Source organism: Aquarana catesbeiana, linkage group LG03 (assembly GCF_042186555.1).
Source record: "Aquarana catesbeiana isolate 2022-GZ linkage group LG03, ASM4218655v1, whole genome shotgun sequence".
NCBI classification, from domain to species: Eukaryota; Metazoa; Chordata; class Amphibia; order Anura; family Ranidae; genus Aquarana; species Aquarana catesbeiana.
In genome coordinates, this window is record NC_133326.1 from 311,971,363 (window position 1) to 311,997,565 (window position 26,203).

General features: G+C 44.2%; 1 protein-coding gene across 5 annotated transcripts in view; it reads left to right on the top strand.

The window, feature by feature from the left end:
• The first annotated feature begins 14,382 nt into the window (after positions 1-14,382).
• Positions 14,383-26,203, top strand: part of SLC41A2 (solute carrier family 41 member 2) — a 192,275-nt gene continuing 180,454 nt past the window's right edge. For 3 of the 5 annotated variants that reach the window (XM_073620286.1, XM_073620285.1, XM_073620284.1), the window contains exon 1: positions 14,383-14,540. The gene's annotated coding sequence lies outside the window, so the exon portion shown is untranslated. Of the gene's footprint in view, positions 14,541-17,573; positions 17,642-26,203 lie in introns of those variants that run through there. The other 2 variants (XM_073620288.1, XM_073620287.1) reach the window with 2 other exon arrangements.

Here is a 26,203-nt window from a genome sequence, read left to right on the forward strand (position 1 = left end):
CAGCCTATAGTGAGTCCTACACATCTCTGCCTATAGTGAGTCCTACACATCTCTGCCTATACTGAGAGTCTGACATATCTCTGCCTATAGTGAGTCCTACATATCTCTGCCTATAGTGAGTTTTACACATCTCTACCCATAGTGAGTCCTACACATCTCTACCTATAGTGAGAGTTCTACACATCTCTGCCTAAAGTGAGTCCTACATATCTCTGCCTATAGTGAGTCCTGCATATCTCTGCCTATAGTGAGTCCTACATATCTCTGCCTATAGTGAGTACTACACATATCTGCCTATAGTGAGAGTCCTACACATCTCTGCATATAGTGACTTCTACATATCTCTGCCTATAGTAAGTACTACATATCTCTGCCTATAGTGAGTCCTACATATCTCTGCCTATAGTGAGTCCTACACATCTCTGCCTATAGTGAGTCCTATACATCTCTGCCTATAGTGAGAGTTCTACACATCTCTGCCTATAGTGAGTCCTACATATCGCTGCCTATAGTGAGTCCTACACATCTCTGCCTATAGTGAGTCCTATACATCTCTGCCTATAGTGAGAGTTCTACACATCTCTGCCTATAGTGAGTCCTACATATCGCTGCCTATAGTAAGTCCTACATATCTCTGCCTATAGTGAATCCTACATATCTCTGCCTATAGTAAGTCCTACACATCTCTGCCTATAGTGAGAGTCCTACATGTCTCTGCCTATAGTGAGTCCTACACATCTCTGCCTATAGTGAGAGTCCTACATATCTCTGCCTATAGTGAGTCCTACATATCTGTGCCTATAGTGAGTCCTACCCATCTCAGCCTATAGTGAGTCCTACACATCTCTGCCTATAGTGAGTCCTACACATCTCTGCCTATACTGAGAGTCTGACATAGCTCTGCCTATAGTGAGTCCTACATATCTCTGCCTATAGTGAGTTTTACACATCTCTACCTATAGTGAGTCCTACACATCTCTACCTATAGTGAGAGTTCTACACATCTCTGCCTAAAGTGAGTCCTACATATCTCTGCCTATAGTGAGTCCTGCATATCTCTGCCTATAGTGAGTCCTACATATCTCTGCCTATAGTGAGTACTACACATATCTGCCTATAGTGAGAGTCCTACACATCTCTGCATATAGTGACTTCTACATATCTCTGCCTATAGTAAGTACTACATATCTCTGTCTATAGTGAGTCCTACATATCTCTGCCTATAGTGAGTCCTACATATCTCTGCCTATAGTGAGTTCTACACATCTGTGCCTATAGTGAGTCCTACATATCTCTGCCTATAGTAAGTCCTACATATCCCTGCCTATAGTGAGTCCTACAGATCTCTGCCTATAGTAAGTCCTACATATCTCTGCCTATAGTGAGTCCTACATATCTCTGCCTATAGTGAGTCCTACATATCTCTGCCTAGAGTGAGTCCTACATATCTCTGCCTATAGTGAGTCCTACACATCTCTGCCAATAGTGAGTCCTACATATCTCTGCCTATAGTGAGTCCTGCATATCTCTGCCTATAGTGAGAGCCTGACATATCTCTGCCTATAGTGAGTCCTACATATCTCTGCCTATAGTGAGGCCTACACATCTCTGCCTATAGTGAGTCCTATACATCTCTGCCTATAGTGAGAGTTCTACACATCTCTGCCTATAGTGAGTCCTACATATCGCTGCCTATAGTAAGTCCTACATATCTCTGCCTATAGTGAATCCTACATATCTCTGCCTATAGTAAGTCCTACACATCTCTGCCTATAGTGAGAGTCCTACATGTCTCTGCCTATAGTGAGTCCTACACATCTCTGCCTATAGTGAGAGTCCTACATATCTCTGCCTATAGTGAGTCCTACATATCTGTGCCTATAGTGAGTCCTACCCATCTCAGCCTATAGTGAGTCCTACACATCTCTGCCTATAGTGAGTCCTACACATCTCTGCCTATACTGAGAGTCTGACATATCTCTGCCTATAGTGAGTCCTACATATCTCTGCCTATAGTGAGTTTTACACATCTCTACCTATAGTGAGTCCTACACATCTCTACCTATAGTGAGAGTTCTACACATCTCTGCCTAAAGTGAGTCCTACATATCTCTGCCTATAGTGAGTCCTGCATATCTCTGCCTATAGTGAGTCCTACATATCTCTGCCTATAGTGAGTACTACACATATCTGCCTATAGTGAGAGTCCTACACATCTCTGCATATAGTGACTTCTACATATCTCTGCCTATAGTAAGTACTACATATCTCTGCCTATAGTGAGTCCTACATATCTCTGCCTATAGTGAGTCCTACATATCTCTGCCTATAGTGAGTTCTACACATCTGTGCCTATAGTGAGTCCTACATATCTCTGCCTATAGTAAGTCCTACATATCCCTGCCTATAGTGAGTCCTACAGATCTCTGCCTATAGTAAGTCCTACATATCTCTGCCTATAGTGAGTCCTATATATCTCTGCCTATAGTGAGTCCTACATATCTCTGCCTAGAGTGAGTCCTACATATCTCTGCTTATAGTGAGTCCTACACATCTCTGCCTATAGTGAGTCCTACATATCTCTGCCTATAGTGAGTCCTGCATATCTCTGCCTATAGTGAGAGCCTGACATATCTCTGCTTATAGTGAGTCCTACATATCTCTGCCTATAGTGAGTCCTACACATCTCTGCCTATAGTGTGTCCCACATATCTCTGCCTATAGTGAGAGTCCTACATATCTCTGTCTATAATGAGTCCTACATATCTCTGCCTATAGTGACAGTCCTGTCCTACATATCTCTCTCACATGTGTGCCAACTCAATATTGAACCCTACGGACTAAGACTGAGATGCCATTAATGTTCATGTGTGTGTAAAGGCAGGGGTCCCAATACTTTTGGTACTATAGTGTATATAGAATAGGAAATGTTGGGGGAACAAACACTTTAATATGTGCAAAAAATTTGTTGAACTTGCCAAACAGCTTATCAGCCAATAACATTCTGTACTCTATGACTGTGCTGCACCCTTATCAGTGATCAGTGTACTCAGCTCTCGGTGAACTACAGAACACCCCCTCTAATATGTACCCAGATAGCAAGTAATCGTGCTGCAAGTGTGAAAATGACTTGCTGGGCTTTTGCTAGACTTGCTCGGCTTCACAAGTTTTTTGCACAATTGCAGAAAGTCCACATTGCATGACTCCAGATCATCTTTCTTTGCAAACATTCTGCAAGTCTGCTGCAAGTTCTGGTTCAGTTATGTTGTGTAATAGCAAAAATAAAGTGGAGTGGGACTTTGTGTGTACCCCTGTAGGGTTTAAATGAAGATATATACCACAGAATAAAAATAATTAGACTTTATTTACCATATATCAATGGTTAAGTAAAAACATTCTACGACTATAAAAGGTTAAAATCACAGTTTACTGTTATTCGGTCCAGAACGTGCTGATCCTGGCAGAAAGGATCAAAACAGATGGCCTACGCGCTTCGTCAGGGCCTTAAAGTAGCATAAATTTGATACAAATATTATAATAACCTATAAATGAAATATTGACAAAGTTATAGATAAATATTGATACATACTTAATCAAATTTAAGCGCATATGATTTAAAGAATTTATAAGGCATTCACAGATGCCCAAATGGCATTACAGTATAACATAGCACAAAACTTAACAGATTAAAGTTGCATTCCATTTGTTTGATGTCCGACAATGTGTCAAATAGTCAAGAGCGAAGCAAAGGAGCAGACAGATCGATCAATACCTAGAGCTCAAAATTGAATGAATGTGTAGTTCTTTCACCTGTATAATGTTGATGATACAGTCAGTCCAATGGAGAGGGAGCCTGGTGAGCCTGTGGGGATGACATCCATGTCCTCACCAAGAAGGCAAAGAAGACTCCTGTGTGGTGGTAATCATGATATTGATGTTTGTAATTTTGGATGGCAGGCTAGTAAATTTTCGGCGGACAACGGTCTGTTGTCAGGTTTTCCTATCGTGTGTACACAAGTCCATCACACAAAAGTCCAAAGTACAAACACACATGCTCGGAATCATTGCTCACCAAACAAGACATTAGCAGAAGGTACCCAAAGGGTGGCGCTCAAGAGCTGCAAATTCCATGTAGTACGTCACTACGTTCGTGTTTGTTGCTGGACAATTTTGTATCGTTTGTATGCAAGACAAGTTCACGGCACACGCCCTTGGACAAAAGTCCGGCGCTTTGTCTGCGGAAAATCCAGTCGTGTGTACAAGGCTTAAGGCTGGCTTCACACCTATGCGAATTGGATGTGGGTTTCCCTGCATCCAATTCGCATAGCAGGAGAATGTGACCGGCTCTCTATGTTGCTGGTTCACATATCTGCGGGCGGCTGCTGAACGCACTGCACATAAACGATGTGCATCTTTGGTTCAGTTTCAGGGCCAAATTCATGCAAAGATTTGGCTCTGATTCCTTCCCGAACCGGAGAATGGGGGCGCACAGCGTTCCTGTGTGATCCCCAGCTGGTTCCAGTGTGAACCGAGCCTAAAACGTTAAATCACAGTTTAAGTAAGTTGAAATATTCATAGAGTGAAAAAAATTGGCAAACTCCCCCTTGGCTGCGACTGCTATGGCGCATGCAGAGATGGGCTCTGCCTAGCCTTTGGGTCCTGGGCCTAGCAGAGCTTGTCAGTACATGTGTGCACACGCAGGTGAGTTTCCTTGCATGTGCAAAGATGGGAAAGGTTTCTAGAGCTCCCTTGTTACACTCTTTGTGCATGCGCAGGAAACCCCACATGTATGCCAATGGCCAGGGAAACAGGCATGTACACAGATCCCTCACGGGACCCTAGCCTTGTGGCACATCTGTGCAGGGGGTGGGGAGATATTCTCACCTAGGTGAGAATTGTGGATGTGCTACTTTGATGTACAAATAAGGGCACATGCATACTGTATTCTCTATGATGCTTTTTTTTCCCTACCGGCATTTAGCAGCAGAAAAACGCAGTAGAAAGACTAATTTTTGCATGCGCGTTTATGCACATTAATATGCATCTAGCATCTGGCGTTACTGCATTCTGTTGGCCAGAATTTATTCTGGCTATTATAATGTATTAACGGGCGTTGATGTGCGTTTAGACACTTTTGAGCGCCCTTTTATGCTCAAAAACTCCTCTCCTGAACGCAACTTTTTTTCTGCCTCTAAACACCCCTTTCTCTAAACCTATAGGCTACTTTCACACTGAGGTGCTTTGCAGGCACTATATCGCAAAGCGCCCTGAAAGAGCCGCTCAATTCACTCCAATGTGAAAGCCCAAGGGCTTTCACACTGGAGTGATGCGCTTGCAGGACGGTCAAAAAATTCCTGCAAGCCGCATCTTTGCAGCGCTATAGGAGCGGTGTATTCACCGCTCCTAAAGCGCCCCTTCCCATTGAAAACAATGGGGCAGTGCCACAAACCCGCCGGCAAAGCGCCGCAGCAGCGGCGCTTTGTGGGCAGTTTTAACCCTTTTAAGCCCCGCTAGCGGCCAAATAGCGCCGCTAAAACGACGGTAAAGTGGCGCTAAATATAGCGCCGCTTTACCGCCGACACCCACCCACCCCAGTCTGAAAGTAGCCATAGAGTGCATGGACGCATAGGCTAACATGGAATGTTAGCGGCAGAGAAAAAAAAAAAAAGCTAAAAAAAAAAAGCTCAAGCACCTGTAAAATCAGTGTTTTTGAGCTCAAATGTGAATGAGCCCTGTAACACTTACGTTTGTGAGGATTATTTCCTTTCTACTCGTTTTATCGCCTATATGTGGACTTATTTCATATATCACCTAATGTGGACTGATTTCATATATTTGGACACATTTTTTTATGTTTGTATATACCCGTAACTCATTCTAAACCTGAATACACTAGTATGTTTTTTTTTTTTTTCAACTCAGTGGGCTGAAAGACAGAAAAAAACTGAAGAGCTCGGGAGGAGCCACTATATTAGCAATCCGATGTTAGTACAGTGATCTCCCCGCTGAGCTATTGTGTTTTGACAGGGGGACGGCCCTTGGCTGAGAGTGCTGATCGGCAGACTTTTTTCGGTCATGCCCCTTCGACAGAAGACGGCCAAACAGCTGGCTTCTGTCGGACCTGCTGTCATACACACGGGTCGAATGCCAGACGATTTCTATTGAACCGGCTGATGCCGCCCGATATTCGGCCCATTTGTACGCCCCTTTAGCACTACACTTATTTCTAATTTTCTTATACAGTGCACCTGGAAAGTATTCACAGCGCTTCATTTGATTTTTTACGTTTTTCATTTTTAATAAATTTGCAAAGATTTCAAACAAACTTCTTTCATGTTGTAATTATGGGGTATTGTTTGTAGAGTTTTGAGGAAAATAATGAATTTAATTCATTTTGGAATAAGGCTGTAACAAAAAAATGTGGAGAAAGTGAAGCGCTGTGAATACTTTCCTGGATGCACTGTATATATATATTGAAAAACGAACAATGGGTTCCCCAGAGGTGGGATTTTTAAGGCATTACCAAAAAACGTTCATAGTATGTATGAAAAAAGAAAATTTTATTACAAAATACACACACATAATACAAAAATATACCAAGTGACAAAATCAACTCAAGCATAAAAAATACATAGATACGAATGCATCAAGGACAGCATGTGGGGGACAGAAGATAATCACAATGGACAAACAGTTAAGCATAGGATGGGGTAGGTCTCACTAAACCGACGCGTTTCGGAAAGTCCTTCGTCAGGGTTTGACAAGTGAGGTTTATCATCTGTTTCATATTACAGAAGCAAAAAACATAGAGTAGTTAGCATTACATATACATGTGACATAATATGTCCCCCAAACCTCATATGTGAGAGTGAACTCACTTACCCAATGCACGTGTTACAAAAAGATTCAAAGCAAATAATCAGCTCTGCTGTGGTATCCCAGGCCATGTGTAATTCCAGGTGATCCAATTGTGAGTAGATGGAGTACTAGAAGAGGTTCATGTGGAGGACACCATTTCCCTAGATGCTGAGACACGTCACGTCCAAATTAGGGCGCAACGTCTGTGCATGGGCTGGGGTCCACAGAAATCTTCGGACCTAAGACCAAGCAAACAGTATCATGAGGAGTGGCAAAGAGTTGGGGGTGAACACCCCCATCAGACTGGTACAGAGAACCTGTCAATGTGTAAAGGCTAATGGTCAAAGAGAAACATACCTGGGATCTGGAGCCACAAATAACACCTACAAGGTGTACCGTAGGGGGAGGGGAGGAGGGCACGGAGGGTACCTTGCTGACCATCAGACAGACATCATAAAAGAGATCTGGTGTTGGGAGAGAGAGGGGGGTCTTTTTTTATTTTTTTAAAAAAAAAAAAAAAAAAAAAAAAAAAGGTAATGCAAAAAGTATATATATATGGGTTGTGGTATATATAACCACATCACATATGAGCAAATAATCAAAAGGGTAAAAAGCTCCCCAAATAATCAGAGGAGTGAAAAGCTCCCCAGTAATACCCCCAGTCCAACAGGTAACTTACTTTAGCAGCTAGGAGCCCAGCATGAGTGCAGCATCCTCCTCCGATCACAAGATCCGAGTGGATGAGCTCAGCTATTTATCTCCACTGAAAGTGAGGCCAGCTGATTGCAACAGCAAGCAGCTGTGTGCATCGTGTCCACCCTAGACTCCCTCCTCCCATTCGGCTCCAGCTGGCAGGGGATCCGCCCCTGGGCAGATCTCCTGTCATCCTGGTCCAATAGTGGGCCCCCTGGGAGTGGACCGCGCCCCGCCCCCCCAAAGGAACGAATGACGCCGGTCCTGACCCCACACCGCGCACGCGCACCAGTAACACTGGAGCGCATCGTCGCGGCTGACGTCGCGGCGCCGCGTCCCGGAGGCGCGCGCCGCCGTTCACTCCCACCAGCACGGGAAGCCAGGACCGGAGTCAGCTGACGCTGAACCCGATCTGGACAGGGGGAACACGATCCGTTCCCCTAGTGTGTCCCGGAGGGGGACAGCCTTACCGTGCTGGGTCCACGCACAGTGACAGCAAGGGGCGGTGCCTGAAAAAAAGAACACACATGCCAACAACAATAAAAAAGGGCTGCAGGCCTGCACTCTCATGCAAACCATGGTCGTACGGGCACACTGGATACCAACTAGTGCCACTAAGGCGTGGGAGAACACAGCAGAGCCCTAAAATGGGGAGAAAAACCAATGAAAAGAGCCTAGAGCTCTGGAGCAAATAAATAAATAAAAGGGGAACAAAACCCGATACTCCAGCGTGCCTGGGGCACGATAAACAGAGCAGGGGATAACCCCGATGTCCTGCCACACCCGAAACCTGGACATACAGGTAGGCCCCTATCACCTCGAGCCCCAAAGTGGGTTCCTACTTAGGACATAGCGTACGGGCAAATAAAGCCTAAAAGTTGTAAAGGCATAAATAGGGGCAGGTCAAGGGCCTAGAGTCAGATAACCTGCAAATCGTATGGCAGGACCTGGGGCGTGCAAACAGCCACGGACTCAAGAAAGGATCTATCTTTCCATACTCCCAGAGTCAAAACCCTCCAAGAAGGGCTTGAAACAAGTGGAGTCATTGAGTCCAGGGGGTCTGGTCGCCTGTAAATTGTAGATCCACCTCAGTTCGAGTTGGAGGAGATCCTTGTTCCAATCTCCTCCTCTCCAACCTGGGTGGACCCGATCCAAGATCAAAAATTTGATTCTTGGGAATTCTCCCTGGTGAACCAGGGCCGTATGTCTCCCCAGTGGTAAGTCGGGGTCACATGTCTGCATGCTTCTGATGTGGCGGTATGCCCTATGCCAGAATTCCAATTTGGTTTTTCCGACATACAAACATCCATCATACCTTTTCTGTTCGCTACTCCGGGTCAGCCCCCTTTTTGCTGTATATATATATTGGGACTTTGGTATCATTGACCCTTAGTCCTGGCAGCTTTTTTTTTTTTTATTGTCTTAGCCTGATTGCAGCAAGTTTTTTTGTTTATATATAGTGTTTTCTCATGTATTCTGATGGCTGTTCTCTCACGTCAACTTGTGAAGGACCAACATCCTGCAACTCCCCAGAGTGGACCTGCTTCACTGTCTCACCCCCAGCTTCCTCCTGATCAGGCTACTAAACAGAAGGATGTGAGAGAGTGCACCCAACAGGAAACGGGCAGTACACTGATCATACCTCCCAACATTATGAGATGGGAATGAGGGACACTTACTAACAAATGTATGTAGGCATAGGACACGCCCCATGCCACACCCCCTTAAAGGAGAATTAACCAAAAAAAAGATTAATTAAATCCACAAGGACATTTTTTTACCACTACTATTCCTTTATAATGGCTTTTAAAATGTACAAATGCAGCAATTTAGAAATTGGATGAAAGGTTTAGCACTGGGAAACATTTTTTGAAAGATAAAAAGTGCATTTTATATACATCTATATTGATCAGACCAAAATGAGGGACAAATAAGGAGGAAAGAGGGACAGAGGGACATTGCTCCAGATCAGGGACAGTCCCTCAAAATCAGGGACAGTTGGGAGCTATGCACTGATAATGTCACCCATAGCCCAATCAACGGCCATGATAAATAAGGGCAGAAGATCTCTCCCAGCTGTAGTAATTGTTCATGGCTGTAGTCAAGTGATTTTACAGGAGCAGCTAAAAACTTAAATGATATGACCTCTCTTAAACACTACCTCTAAGAGGAGACAGATCCTGTAGATCTCCTGTCCTTTTTACTAATATTTGGTTAATCAAGGATAGAAAAGCTAACTGGACCTCTGGTGGAGAGATGTGTGTATTACACTCTAATATTTTTAATTACAGACACATAGCAGAAATGCAGTTATTATTATATAGGATTTATATAGCACCAAAAAGATTAAGCCCGGGTTCACACCTATGCGAATTAGAGGTGCGTTTCCGCACCTCTAATTCGCATAGCAGGAGAATGTGACTGGCTCCCTATGGAGCCAGTTCACATATCCCTGGGGCGGCTGTGGTGCGCACTGCACAAAAACGCTGTGCGTCTTTGGCTGCGTTTCAGGGCCGAATTCAGGCATAGAATCGGCCCTGATTCGTCCCTGAAATGGTGAACAGGGACGCACAGCGCTCCTGTGCGATCCGCAGCCCGTTGTGGTGTGAACCCGGGCTGAAAGAAAAAAGGAATAATGGGGGGTTATATAACACGTTGTGTTCTACAAGAGGGTTAGGAAGGTTCTGCTCCTGAGAGCATACAATTTAATTGGGAGGATTGAGTGATACAAAAGGTAATTACTGAAGAGGTTACAAAACTTTTCTCAGATGCCCACCTAACCAATTGTCCCTTGGATCCTGTTCCCTCACAACTACTACGGTCACCCTCTTCTTCTTTCCTATGCTCCCTCTCTCACATCTTCAATCTCTCCCTCTCTAGTGGCACCTTCCCCTCCCCTCTAAAACATGCGCAGATCACTCCCATACTTAAAAAGCCCTCACTGGACCCCACCAACCTGAACAACTTAAGACCCATCTCATTGCTCCAATTCACCTCTAATCTTCTAGAAGGCTACAACCGTCTTAGCTCCTACCTCAGTGAAAATAACCTTCTTGATCCCTTACAGTCTGGCTTTCACTCGCAGCACTCCACGGAAACTGCCTTACTAAAACTCACTAACGTTTTACTAACTGCTAAAACCAACAGCCAGTAGTCCATACTCCAACTACTTGACCTCTCTGCGGCCTTTGATACTGTTGACCAAGCCACCCGCTCCTTCTCAATAAACTACATTCCCTTGGCCTCCGAGATTCTGCTCTATCCTGGTTCTCTGCCTATCTATCACAGTGCTCCTGCAGTGTCACCTACAGCTCTGTATCCTCCTCTACATTGCCCCTTTCTGTGAGGGCCCCCACTGTTCTTGGACCCCTTCTTTTCTCTATCTACACCTCCTTCCTTGGTCACTTGATTATTATTAAACTTGATAACCGCCCATGGCTTCCAATACCACTTATACGCCGATGACACCCAAATCTATCTGTCTACTCCTCACCTCACTCCTTCAGTCTCCTCTCGCATTACTAACTTACTAACTGTCATATCGGCATTGGATGTCGCACTACTTCCTTAAACTAAATCTCTCTAAAACTGAGCTATTAATATTCCCCCCCCCCCCCCCCGCGCGCCCGTGCCCCCCTCCATGACTTTTCCATCAAAATCAACAATGCAACTATCAGTCCCTCCCCTCACGCCAGGGTACTCGGTGTAATCCTAGACTCTGACTTGTCATTTCAGCCTCAAATCCAATCGTTGTCAAAAGTTTGTAGAATTCACCTCTGTAACATCTCTAAAATTCGCCCATTTTTAACAAATGAAACCACCAAGCTCCTCATTCACTCCCTTGTTATCTCTCGCCTTGACTATTGCAACTCCCTTCTCATTGGCCTGGATCTCCAAAGGCTATCCCCTCTTCAGTCTATCATGAATGCTGCTGCCAATACAGATAAAACTAAAAACCCGGGAGAGTGTCTAACCCCTTTCCATCTTACTTAAAACAAACAAAAAAGGTTTGGATGGAGTTCTATGTATGGCTTCTGAAGAGACCTAAGGTGATGATTTCTCTGCATTAGAACAGAATTATAGGCACTGGGAGAGGCTAGAATTTATGTTTTTTTGCAGGGAGATTTTCAAGGGCCCTATCAATGTTCTTTTGTTTGGTTCAAGTACAGGTTGCATTCCTGTACAATTTTATGGGAAAGCAAAACCTGCTTGAAGCAGGCAGAAGAAGATCACCTTCAGGCCAGTCAACAAATTTTGAATGATCTCAGAAGCAACTCGAACTGATGCCATATTGAAGTCTTCAACACAAGCTCAAAGCTCATCAATAGAGGCCCTAATTGTCACTTTTAGTGCATGTTTACACAAGCCCACACAGTAAAACGCATCATTTTACTGCATGAGCAGCTGCCAGTTTAAGGTCCAGCACGGGGGCGGTGTTATGCATGCTTCAGCACATTGCATTGCATACTTTTTCTTAACTTTAGTTGAAATACCGTATGTTGACACTTCATTCAAGTCTCTGCACAGTGTGCTGTGCTGCAGTGCAGTGTCATCCACTGTGCTGAGGACTTTTGCAGCATTGCACATCACATCAGCATTGTGGTATGAATGGGGCACATAGTAAACAATTGTATTCTATGTGCCCAGCATTTATGCAGTGCGCAAAATAGAGGCATATAGCATGAACGAGCCCCCCCCCCCCCTTTTTTTTAAGCAAACTGCAAAAGAATGGCTTGAAAGAAATGGGTAGCACACAGCCTCTGTCATAGGGGAATGCTCATCTCTAAAATTGGGAGGAATGACAGTTGTGTGATAAATACTTCTCTGAGAGGGACCCTGAAATCCAGGGAAGAGTGTGTCCATAGTCCAGCAGGCATTAGAAAGCTAATTAGACAAATATTAGTGTAGCATCCTCTAGTGCATGGGATCTTCAAACTATGGCCCTCCAGTTGTTCAGGAACTACAATTCTCATTATGCCTAGCCATGTCTGTGAATGTCAGAGTTTTACAATGCCTCATGGGATGTGTAGTTCCGCAACAGCTGGAGGGCTGTAGTTTGAGGATCCCTGCTCTAGTGTGTGTGCTATGAGAATTAGAGTAGGCAAACTATAGTCTGGCCCAGGGATAAACCTGAGTCACTGAATCTGGTTCAGGGTTATTAGAGGCCAGGGCTGGATGACTCATCCTGGCAGCTCTCTGGAGCCTCCTCACCCCCACTTTTTTGAATGTTGGTGAATGTTCTGGAAGATAGTGGGCGGAGGATAGGAGGGGTTGCCTTGAATATTTAGAGGCCCTTAGCCAATCCTCAGGTTGGGGCCCTGGCAGGGAAACTAAGGAGCCCTTAAATAGACATGGGCCATGCCAGCAGGAGAGTCGGGTGGAAGATGGGGAAGTAGTGCTGGGGGGAGTCTGTTGGTAGCCCTTGAGGAACCCCTCCCAGGGATGAGTTTTACCTTGGGCTGGCCTTTAAGGATCCCACCACAGGAGGCACCCTAACCAGAGAGGCAGTGGAGAGAACAAGGAGAGACGGTGAGTAGATCAGCACGGTGCAGGGACAGACAAGGGGAGAGATTGCCAGCTGTGACAGTGCTCTCTTGAAGACAGCTGTGTGCCAAGACTTAATCTAACCTTGCCCTGGGGAGTCTCCATGTGTGTGTCAGTCAGGAGGACTGGGAAGAAAAAGCAGCCAGGTGGGCTAGCATTTCTGCAAGCAGTAGAGCTGAGATCAATGTCAACAGGAAAGCAGAAGGTTGTGTGAGATGCTGTTCACTCCACTTGCGCTACTTTACCAAACGATGGCAAGTTCCTAACCCGTAATGTGTTGTTGCTGAGCTAACCAGAGACTGTTAGTTCCCCCAGGAGTGAACCAGTGGGAGCTGTACAAGGGAACCAAATTTGTGCAGGAGGAAGGAAGAAGAGGTGTAAATGGGGAGGAAGTTGTCCCTGGTTTGAATCATTGGACATTTTCAAGTTGGGCATCTCATAATCCCTTGCCCCCTCCAAGTTATCATCCCCTAATAAAAAAACAAAAACAAACCAAGGGACTGATTTCTGTGTCTGGATGCAAGAAAGAAATGCTGTGTGACTGGCTGTGCAGCAGTGAGGAACCCTGACATCAGCGACTCCTATGGGGGTAGTGCTACATTAGTAATCAGTGTAAATATTTGGCAGCACACCACAGATCTTCAAGTAAGTCCAAACGATCTTTTTTACTGAAGCACAATCACATCACAAGCAAAAAGAGTGCAACATTTCGGAACTGTGCTAGACCCCTTCTTCAGGCATTGACGATGAAGAGGTCCTGGGCCGCTCCGGAATATTGTACTCTTTTGGCTTGTGACGTGATCGTGCTTCAATAAAAAAGATTGTTTGGATTTACTTGAAGATGCATGGTGTCCTGCCAAATATTTACACCGCATCATTTATGTTCCAGTTTCCAGCTAGCGGTTGCTGCAGCACCCATTTGCTAAAAGCTTATTCCAGGATTGTGTTTGATGGGAATATGTAAGGAGGACTCCCAGGATAACGCTGCTCTATACCATGGAGGCACCACTAAGGTCCCAGAAACCCGTATTACATCGCCAGTGAGTCACGGCATATCTTATGTGAAGTGTAGGTTTGGCCTAGAAGCCTGAGTGAAGTGTTGACGTGTCACTCATTCCACTTGTCGTATCTCAGTCACAAGAATCCCACACAGTGTAAACACAACATCTGACAGATGTCTACACGTGACGTCAGCATCCTCTGGGCAGCTCTCATTCGTTAGACTTGGAACAGCCGTCACCTGGATACAGAAGCCACGCCCTCACGCCTGTGTCTCTGCCGCGTAAGAAGTCTCGTGATCTCACGTCTCTGTCAGCGTGGAGCCACGCCCACCCGACCGTGCGCCTGCGCAGCTTTCAACTATCAGCTTGGAACCCGGGGGGCGGCGGAATGACCCGGGGTACTAACGTTACCATGGAACCAGGACAGGAAGGGACAGCAGACAGGTAATTACGGTGTACCGGGGAATAGATGCCGGAGAATAGCCCTGTGGTCCTCAAACTGTGTGTTATTGCTGGTGTCACCTGGGTCCGGTATGAGAGATGGGCCAGCCGCCTGTACAGGGGTGACTGAGGAACACACTTGTGTGGGACACATCAGACTGCTAGCAGGCTCCATCCATACAGGAGAGTGTGTACCAGAACAGTGGGATCAGTATTCCATACCTGCTGAGGGGGCTCAGATGGAAGCCTCTATATCAGGGGGCAGCCTTCCAGCTGTTGCAGAACTACAAGTCCCATGAGGCATTGCAAGGCTGAGAGTTATAAGTATGACTCGCAGAGTTATGATGGGACTTGTAGTTCCGCAACAGCTGGAGGGCTGCCAGTTTGACACAGCTGCTCTGTATCTATGTTTACTGTCACAGTGACTTATGGGGAAGATTGCAGCCATGACACCCATCACAACTTTATGATGCTGAGGGACTGACACCTCTATGGGGGTTCCCTTTCAATAGCTGTAGTGACTGGGCTCTTTATTAAGGCTGGGGAATCAATGATAGAGGGAGAAAGTGAGGAAAGTGGGAGAGATGTAGAAGAGAGGAGAGAAGTAAGAGAGCAGTAAAGGAGAGGAGAGAGTGGTAGAGGAGAGAGAGACTGAGAAGATAGAGAAGTAGGGGAAAGGAGTGAAACAGAAGGGGAGAAGAGAGATGTAGAGGAGAGAACTAAGAACATTTTAGAGAAGAGAGGCACAGAGAAGGTAGAGGTGTGGAGAGAGAGAGCAGTAGAGATGAGTAAGGGAGCAGTAGAAGAGAGAGGGGTAGAGGAGAGAGAGAGAGAGAGAAGTAGACAGAGAAAGAGGGGAAGAGAGAGAGTTCAAGAGATGTCAGGGAAAAAAGTAAGAGAACAGGAGAGAGAGAGAGAGAGAAGAGAGATTTAGAGGAGAGGTGAAAGAGAAAAGTAAGAGAGCGGTAGAGGAGGGAGTGACAGAGGAGAGAGAGAGTCAGTGTCACAGTGAAATAGAGAACAGTGCAAAAGAGAGAGCAGGTGAAAGAAATGAAGTGTGTTCAGTACCAAAAGAGGTTTGTGTCACCATTTTAGGATCTCCAGCTTTTAGTGAAGTTTACATTGTTCGATTGTAGCAAAACTAAACAAAAAATTTCCTTTACTAAAATTTGCAGTGCTGTATATATTTGTATTTATTCTTGGCTACATACAGTATACCTCGCTGTGTACCTGCAGTGGGATGGGAACTTCCTGTCCCATTCCCAGGAAAAAAAATCAAGTTAGGCCGAGTGGGGTTCAGCCTTTTTCTAATGAGCGATTTAAAACCACATAAGTCTCAAATGGACACATTGGGGGTTATTTACAAAAGGCAAGTGCACTTGAAAGTGCAGTCGCTCTAAATCTAAGGGGTAGATCTGAAATGAGGGGAAGCTCTGCTGATTTTATCATCCAATCATGTACAAGCTAAAATGCTGTTTTTTATTTTCCTTGCATGTCCCCCTCAGATCTACAGCGACTGCACTTCCAAGTGCACTTGCAGTGCAAAGTGCATTTTCTTTTAGTAAATAACCCCCCATGCTCACACAGTGTTGCACAGTGTGAGCTCCGGCTTAGTAATTGAAACACAATGGGGGTTATTTACTAAAGGAAAATCCACTTTGCACTGCAAGTGCACTTGGAAGTAAAGTCGCTGTAGATCTGAGGGGGACATGCAAGGAAAATAAAAAACAGCATTTTAGCTTGCACATGATTGGATGATAAAATCAGCAGGGCTTCCCCTCATTTCAGATCTACCCCTCAGATTTAGAGCGACTTCCAAGTGCACTTGCAGTGCAAAGTGGATTTGCCTTTTGTAAATAACGCCCATAGTCTAACTTGGCAAAGTCAACGTTCACTTTACTAAAATAATGTGCTCAGGACTGGATGATTGAAATAAACACAACAACACCTAATTCTCTTAGTTCAAGAAACACTCCCTTTGCAAAGTGATCTGTTTCTTCTGTGCTTGAGAACTTTACATCTTGCACACAACACCAGGATGTGTTTTTGAAAACATGGAGGGTTCAGTTCAAACAAGATCTTGTGACGTGACTTGTTTGATCTTTATCACATTGACATATGAATAATTACAGACAACACAAGGGGAATAAACTTTTGGATCATACTCCCTTTTTTTTCTTTTTTAATACTTCATTTCACACCAGAACGTGGTGCAGGAAACCCACGTTGCATGCACATTTCCTGCACCACAGTTGCGATCTGTAGCGGGTGTCGGTATTAAGTTGATGACATCCCAAATGCAGGCCGCGGTGCATTTGCCCACCACAGATCACATGGTACAGAAGTACCATGCAATGTGGTTGCAGCAAGTTTCCAAAAGTAGTGTATGCACTACTTGTGATGCAGTGCGATTTCACCCCATTCAAAATGAATGGACGGAAATCACACTGCGTAGGACTGCATATAAATCGCACAGGAATGCACAGCACATTTTTGTGTTATTCCCGGTGTGAATCGGTCCTAAAGTAGGTTGCAGAAATAAAATGCAATATTTGCTCTGTGCAAGCAGCCTTGTAGGTCACAAAGGCCTTATTCACGCATGTGCCTGGCGTTGGTACTCGGTGAGACGCGTGCTTTACTACGATGCTCAATCTCATGAGAGTTTTACGAGAAAATGTTGAAGCTGTCATTGTCTCTTTCTGGAAATGTTTGTTGCCTGGCTGTCATATACCCTTTTCCAGTGAGGTCATTTTGCTGGAACAAGTACACAGATAAAGACTTCATACTTTTCCCTGATTTTCTTGATATGCATACTTGTTACAGATCCGTGATTTAAAGTTTTACAGCCTACAGATCTCTCTTGATGGGCGTCCTTTCATCTTGATGAAGTCTTGTGGTCCGAAGCTTAAATCCATCTCTTCCTAATTACCTATTGGTCCAAGTCTGTAGTGGGCGGCCTCCGTGACCAATAGAGAAGTGAGAGGAGGTGGGGTTAAGCTCCTGTTCTTGGCTGTATTTAAATATTATAGGGCCCTGGATTTTAAGGCTTTTCATGAAGAGAACTGAAGCATCTGGGTGCATATCTGCTGCAAGCTTACTTCAATGTAAGTAAAGGTCTGCTTTCATAGTCTTTGATAGTGTTTTTTTGGTATTTACTGGAGCTATCTTATAGATGTTGTTATAAATGTGGTGATGACAGGAATATTTTTATTTTTCTATACTCCGTGACAACCTTGTATCTTTTCCTGCTAAGAAGAGAGATCTGTTCATTTAATACTTGTGGAATGTTTTATGAAAATTATCACCAGTCTGATATATTGCACAGTGAAATATTCATTATTTGCAGATTTTTATTTCAAGACTAAGTTTGCATTTTAACTAATAATCACAGTGCAGTCAAGAGGCCCTATTGGTTTACAATGCATAGTGTTTTTTTAAAGAAATTCAATGTTTTAATCTCCTATACCCAGGCCAATGGTGTATTGTGCAAAGCCTGGCCAAAAAGCAGTCTCCTGAGTTATTCCTGCATCTGGCATAGAAGAAGGGACTGACAGACCAGCTTTACAGACATGAGTGCTCTTCTTTCTTTACTGACCTGCGCATGTGCCGTGCGCTTGCCCTCCCCATCGACAGCGGCATTGAGTAGGGAATGTAAAAAAAGGTCAATTTGCTTTAAAAAGCACTATGACTTAGAAACTAATTGGGCTCATAGACTGCACTGTGACTTTTAGTAAGGAAAAGTGAACTTGGCCTTTAGGCATTTACTAAAAAGAAATAGTTATAAATATAAAAAAAAGTATGTGTAATAACACTGTTTCCAACCTACACTCTTCTGGCATGCAAAAGTGAGACTTTAGTCCTGCTGTTGGTTACCCTGTATAGCATAGCCAGTGGTCAACTTGAAAATTAGAGGGCCTCAAGTGCAGTCCCTGACACTTCTAAAGGGTGGCAAATCAGCAATGCACCCAAAAACGTTGATCTTGCTGCTTTAAGTACAATACCGCAAGCTTTGGTGTCAGTGAGTGCAGTAATAACCCTCAGCATTGTTGTCAGTGAGTGCGGTATTAAACCCCAACAATGGTGTCAGTGGATGCTAAATTAGCCCACAACATTGGTGTCAGTGGATGCTAAATTATCCCCCAACATTGGTGTCAGTGGATGCTAAATTAGCCCCCAACATTGGTGTCTGTGGACGCTATAATCTCCAACATTGGTGTCAGTGGATGCTAAATTATCCCCCAACATTGGTGTCAGTGGATGCTAAATTAGCCCCCAACATTGGTGTCTGTGGACGCTATAATCTCCAACATTGGTGTCTGTGGACGCTATAATCTCCAACATTGGTGTCTGTGGACGCTATAATCTCCAACATTGGTGTCTGTGGACGCTATAATCTCCAACATTGGTGTCTGTGGACGCTATAATCTCCAACATTGGTGTCTGTGAACGCTATAATCTCCAACATTGGTGTCTGTGGACGCTATAATCTCCAACATTGGTGTCTGTGAATGCTATAATAACCGCCTCCAACATTGGTGTCTGTGGACGCTATAATCTCCAACATTGGTGTCTGTGGACGCTATAATCTCCAACATTGGTGTCTGTGGACGCTATAATCTCCAACATTGGTGTCTGTGAACGCTATAATCTCCAACATTGGTGTCTGTGGACGCTATAATCTCCAACATTGGTGTCTGTGAATGCTATAATAACCGCCTCCAACATTGGTGTCTGTGGACGCTATAATCTCCAACATTGGTGTCTGTGGACGCTATAATCTCCAACATTGGTGTCTGTGGACGCTATAATAACCACCTCCAACATTGGTGTCTGTGGACGCTATAATCTCCAACATTGGTGTCTGTGGACGCTATAATAACCACCTCCAACATTGGTGTCTGTGGACGCTATAATAACCACCTCCAACATTGGTGTCTGTGGACGCTATAATAACCACCTCCAACATTGGTGTCTGTGGACGCTATAATAACCACCTCCAACATTGGTGTCTGTGGACGCTATAATAACCACCTCCAACATTGGTGTCTGTGGACACTATAATAACCCCTAGGGTTGCATCAATACCAGTATCTGAGCTGTCAAAAAAAAAAAAAAAAATTGCATTGTTGTATTCCTTAAACCCCCCCAACATTGGTGTCAGTGACTACAATAATTACCCTCAGCATTTGGTCAGTGCATACAATAATACCCCCAACTCCCCCCCCCCCCCCCCCCCCCCCGCATTGGTGGTCAGTGGCAGTTAAACTTAACCCCTAAGTTTTATTCCTCACAAGCAAAGCTAGTGTGTTTAAAAAGCATCTGCTTTTTTGTTTTATTTTGTGAATGTTACAAAGTTCAGTTAGTCACTTACTCCTTTTGGTAATCCACCTTTTCATAGTTATTTTGGAGGAGGAGATTGAGCCCCTGTTCACACCTATGTGAATTAGATGCGCCATACACCGCATCCAATTCACATTTTAAAATGCATTCCTATGAATTCATCTGGTTCACATATGTCCGTTGCATTCACACTGCCCATTGCACAAAAAAACGTGTGCGTTTTCTGGGCATTGCGGTGCGTATTACAAGCCCATTATCTTCTATGGTAACACATCTGATTCGCAGATGCATTGCGTTCTGAACATGGATTTTCTCCTTCTCCTCACTACACCCCCCCCCCTCCCCCCTCCCTGCTCACTGATCCGCAGCTAAACACAGAGGAACCTCTGAACAACGGATTTTTATCTTCCCAGTGAAACCTGAGCTTCAATTCGCACTGCACATGTGGGAACCCAGGCTGAAGGTTATTTTCTTTTCTGAATTCTCTGTGGAGGGAAGGGAAACCCTGGTTCCTTCTAGTGAACCAAGTGAAGAAATGTCAACCGTCAGGTGGTCTCACAAGCAAAATCCTGGGCAGGTTCTGCCTTAGATGGAATTTCATTTCAGGCTTGTCTGCTATGCTCATTCTGGGCTTGGGAAATTGGTTTGTGTCCAGACTCGGATGTATAGTCTTTTCACTCAGGTGTTCTAGATCCCTGTTTCCGGTAAGGAATATTTGACAGGGACTTCCTGGGTTCCAGATTCTACAATAAACTGGCCAAGTTTGTCCCCGGGTCCAGGAACCCTCCAGCTATTACAGGGGATTCTCTGGTGACTTAGTGGGATCTATATTGCCTGTTCTACGCCTTTCCATTTTCTTTATACTCCTTCCTCATCTGCTTCATGGCATCCAGATGGATCCAGACTATATATAATTCATACCACTCATCTAGGGGCCTCACATGTTAGTGAGAGACATAGTTTATTTGGGCAGGACTTGCCCAAACAAACTATGTAAAGTCTAGCATAAGCTGGCATTCAGCTTTAAGTTAGGTAATTAGTTTTCTCGCATTGTCTACCATTGCTACTGGTAAACCTATTTCTCAGGGTGTGAGGCAAGGAAATCCCATTCTAAGACGTTCTCCATGGAACAAATCCCATTTTTCCACAATCTGGACTAGGTGAACACCTGGCTCTGAGTAATGTCAAATGTCAACATCAGACACAGTGATTGCCTTTTCTACTATCTCTCAATCTTGCTTCTCTATGGCTGGCTGTAACAGCATGAAAACCATGTGTGTTAGCGTTGGGGGGCCTATCCTTTTCTGTTTTCCCTTTTGATTCTCTGAGCTAGGAAATCTACCTCTCCTCTTGAGAAGAGGCAAAAAAGTCCACCCCAAGATATTCTCTGTGAGATGCATTAAGGCTTTCTTCCAATCTGGTCTGGGCACAGTCTATTATCACAGCTGGGAAGCGCGAAGCGAAGACATTTCATCTCAAGTAGTTTTCTGTGGGACAAAGCTTGTGTGGATTTTTTATTTATTTTTTTCACCATTCCAGACTTGATAAACCTTTGGACCATTTAGTTACTCTTGGTGGGGCCAGTTCTTGGCTCTGGCACAGTTATTCCATAGGCTGCTTACTTATCATTCATGAGTAAACCATCGTACTGAGTATTACTCATATAGTTCAGCTGGTTCATCCAGTTGTGAATTTGTGAAATCTTAACCTGTTTTTGTTGGATCTTTGCTTTTGATCCTATCAGAGGTTTTCTCTATCTACATCTACCCACAGGGATTCCCTCTTCTTTTCCAACACCTCCTTGAGGCGAGCCTGTGTGTTTATGGCCCTGACTTGTTAAGTTCTCTTTTCTGTTCCATTTAGAGACAAATTGTGTTGAGGCCTCTACCTTTTTTCTGCTTGGCCAAGGTTCACACTACCGCGATGAGATGTACTGCGAATTTGATCCATTTCGTTTTTTTTTTTTTTGTCCTGTATGAGGTGCGACTTTGCCTTGCATTTTTTGAGGTGGACAGGGGCGAATTTACTGCGATTTTTAATTTTTTTTCGTGAATTTGCCACGATTTTACTGCGAATTTCAGGAGGCAGACCGTGAACAATTCGCTGTGTGCTGCGAGTTTACTGCAAGTTCAATTGAAGCCTATGAAGATAAAATTCGCACTGCACCATAGGAATTTGCATCGCACTCGCAGTCAACACGCACAGGACCCAGGTTTTTGTTTTTTTTTTTTTTTTTTGTTTTTTTTCTCACAACAAATTCGCAACGCATAGATGTGAACCAAAGCCATAGAATACTATACTTTTTACATGGCCTGCGAATCTGTGTGTTCCTAAACGCATCAAACCCGCTGTAAATTTGCACCGGTGTGAACCCAGGCTAAAATCTGTTTATTATTCTCCTCTGAATGCATTTTTCTCTTGGCAGGAAAAACCTGCTTAAAAAAATGCGTGTAGTGCACATGTGTTTATGGATTCCATTGGCCAGAATAATAATTCTGGCCATTGCAATGAATAAACACTCATGCACTAAACACGTCTAGCATTTAGGCGTGTCAGTCGTGGTTTTTTTTTTTTTTTTTTTTTTTTATTTCAGCCTGTAAACACCTATATGTGTGCATGGAGATGCTTTTACAGACAAAAAAAAAAGTCAAACATGTAAAAAGGCATTTTTTTAGCTCTGTGTGCATGAGCCCTTTTCTTTATAGCATGTAATGATGTTGCTTAAAGCGGTTGTATACCCGCTGAAATTTTTTTCACCCCTGTTAAGCAAAAGACATAATGAGCTAGTATGCACCGCATACTAGCTCATTATGAAATACTTACCTTAGAATGAGGCGTCGGTATCTTACCTGGTCCACGCCGAGGGAGCTGTCATGTTGCCTCGGCGTGTCTTCCGGGTATCGCGGTTCCAGCGCTGTGAGTGGCTGGAGCCGCGATGTCATCACTCCCGCGCATGCGCGCGGGAGATTTCTTACCCGGCAGGGTCCTGCAGTTGCCGGGCCTTCAGCCGAGAATCCCCTGTGCACATGCGCCGCTGCAGCCAGCGGCTCATAGCAAGGGGAATATCTCCTAAACCGTTAGAGCCCTTTCACACTGGGGCGGGGGTGGCGTCGGCGGTAAAACGCCGCTATTATTAGCGGCGTTTTACTGTCGGTATGCGGCCGCTAGCGGGGCGGTTTTACCCCCCGCTAGTGGCCGAGAAAGGGTTAAATACCACCTCAAAGCGCCTCTGCAGAGGCGCTTTGCCGGCGGTATAGCCGCGCTGTCCCATTGATTTCATTGGGCAGGAGCGGTAAAGGAGCGGTATACACTCCACTCCTTCACCGCTCCGAAGATGCTGCTGGCAGGACTTTTTTTACCGTCCTGCCAGCACATCGCTCCAGTGTGAAAGCAGCGGCACTTTCGGGTCGGTTTGCAGGCACTATTATTAGCGCAATAGCGCCTGCAAACCGCCCCAGTGTGAAAGGGCTCTAAAGCTTTAGGAGATATTATTTTTTTTTACCTACAGGTAAGCCTTATTATAGGCTTACCTGTAGGTAAAAGTTAAAAAAAAAGACTATACAACCACTTTAAATATACTTGAGCCTATAAATATCTGTGTTGTGTTTCTCTTGTAAATTAAACTGTTATTGCAGAGGGTTGTGAAATCCTAAAAAAAAAGTGCTTGCTTGGTAGCAACAGTAACAAAACCCCTACTTTGTGGTTATACTAAACGGCCACAAACTGACTGGGGGCGAGGGATTTAATTCATAGCTTTAGGCTAGAATATCAAGTAAACTTCAATAAGGACAGCCTAAGATTGAAAAATATGGCACATAAACTTGACACCTATTATTTCTTATGAACTTTAAATACAATACCTGCTATGATTTACACAGTTCTTATACTGTACGTATGTTGTGTGTATCTAGATACTATACTCAAATTGCAGGTAGATAAAGTTGTTTAGCAAAACATATGCACTAATAGCAAGATGCAATAAGCCTTCGTTCACATTGACTGCAGCTTTGAAATGATGCGACTTCATCTGAAATCCCACAGTTTCAAAGCCGCATGTCAGTGCGACTTGGACATAGATGTCTATGTAAGTCCCACCCGAAATAGCCAGAAGTAGTGTAAGAACTACTTTTTCAAAACGGTGCGGCACCACAAAGTCTGCGTTGCACAAATCACATGACAGGTCGCTCCAATGTGAACAGGAGCTAAGAGAGATTTCAATTGTTTCTGTCAAAATAGACCGTACTGAGACTGTCAAAGAAGTGTAGGGTGGAGAAGTGAATACGTCAGGCCAAGGAGTTGAGAATAGATTGAAATGGTTCCAGGTGTTTTTTTTTGTTTTTGTTTTATAGAATGAGGAATGATTTGAACCTCTTGTCAGGTTTTACTGCTACCTGGGGCTCTGTTGGAGCTTTTACCTGTCAGGATGTGAAATAGATATCTATGGTCAAAATGTAATATCGTATGTTTTCCAATTTTATTTTAAATAATTCTACACTACTCCTGTTAATCGAAAGGATCTTGAAGTCTGTAAACTTTAGTGTTACTAAACCCAGGACCCTGCATTCACTATATCTGGTCTCCCACAGTACATGGAAATGTAAATATAAACTGCTAAATAAAATACCTTTTTTTCATAAGCAGTTAGAGCAGTCTGTTTAACCGCTTCAATACCGGGCCAATTCTGACACTTTGCTCCTACATGTAAAAATCATCATTTTTTTTGCTAGAAAATTACATAGAACCCCCAAACATTATATATGTTTTTTTTAGCAAAGACCCTAGAGAATACAATGGCGGTTGTTGCAACTTTTTATCTCACACAGTATTTGCGCAGGAATTTTTCGAACGCGTTTTTTTGGGGAAAAAAACTGTTTTGTGTTTAAAAACAAAACAGTAAAGTTAGCCCAATGTTTTTGCATTTTGTGAAAGATGAAGTTACGCCGAGTAAATAGATACCTAACATGCCACGCTTCAAAATTGCACACGCACGTGGAATGGCGCCAACGTTCGGTATTTAAAAATCCCCATAGGCGACGCTTGAAATTTTTTTACTGGTTACGTGTTTTGAGTTACAGAGGAGGTCTAGGGCCAAAATTATTGCTCTCGCTCCAACGTTCACGGCGATACCTCACATGTATGGTTTGAACACCGTTTTCATATGTGGGCGGGACTTACGTATGCGTTCGCTTTTGCGTGCGAGCACACGGGGACAGCGGCGCTTTAAAAAATTTTTTTTTTTTTTATTGTTAATTATATATTTTTTTTTTTTTTATTTTGACACTTTTTTGAAAAAAAAAAAAATTGATCACTTTTATTCCTATTACAAGGAATGTAAACATCCCTTGTAATAACAATATGACATGACAGGTCCTCTTAATAGTGAGATATGGGGTCAATAAGACCCCATATCTCACCACTAGGCTGGGAAGCCTGAAATAAAAAAAAAAATAAAACGATCGCCGCTTCCAAGCCGAAGCGGCGCCGTTTTTTTGAATGGAGAGGCCAGGCGTGACGTCATAACATCGCGCCTGGCCTCCGACGATAATAGAGACTCCGGGGACCATCTGGTCCGCCAGAAATCTCTATGATCTACATCCGGCGCCGGCGGATCTACTCTCCGCCTCACCGATCGCAACGGTGAGTCGGAGCAGGCACCGGAGGGTGGCGGGAGGGGGGGGGACGTCCCCTCTCGCCTCCCATAGGAACGATCAAGCGGCGGAACGGTGTAGAGATTCGCCGGCTGAAACCGGCAATATCTGAATGATATCTGTAACTACAGGCATCATTCAGATATACCTGCTCAAAGCCAAGGACGTCATATGACGTCCTTGGTATTGAAGTGGTTAAAGCCTGTAGGAGGCGTTTTCATTCTCCTGTGATTGTCCTTTTGAGCCTGCAGGACCCCTGACTTTCTGTCTGGACAGTGCTGATTGGCCCTTCCTTCAGTTCTGTGACACGTATTCACTATACCCTGTAGACACTGTGTCAGAGAATTCACAGAGCCTTCTGAACTTTAGAGGTGCTGAGAGGAGGAGTTTCAGGAGGTGGAGTCGGTACAGGAGTCACTGCTTGCAGACAGCAAGGTACCATGGGATATGTAGTCCTTAGAAATTTAAAGTAAACAGCAGAGAAGAAACTGCAAAACATGCTGGGAATCCAGGAAATTGTGGAAAGAGATTGTGGAAAGAGATTGACAGCAGACGGACAGGACTCGCAACATAAAGGCAGGTTTTTTGTTTTTTTTCATAAGTAAGCTTATATTGCATTGTCAATAACTATTGTTTGCATTGTTATTATAGTCCTGCTTTTATAAAATGAAAGTCTAT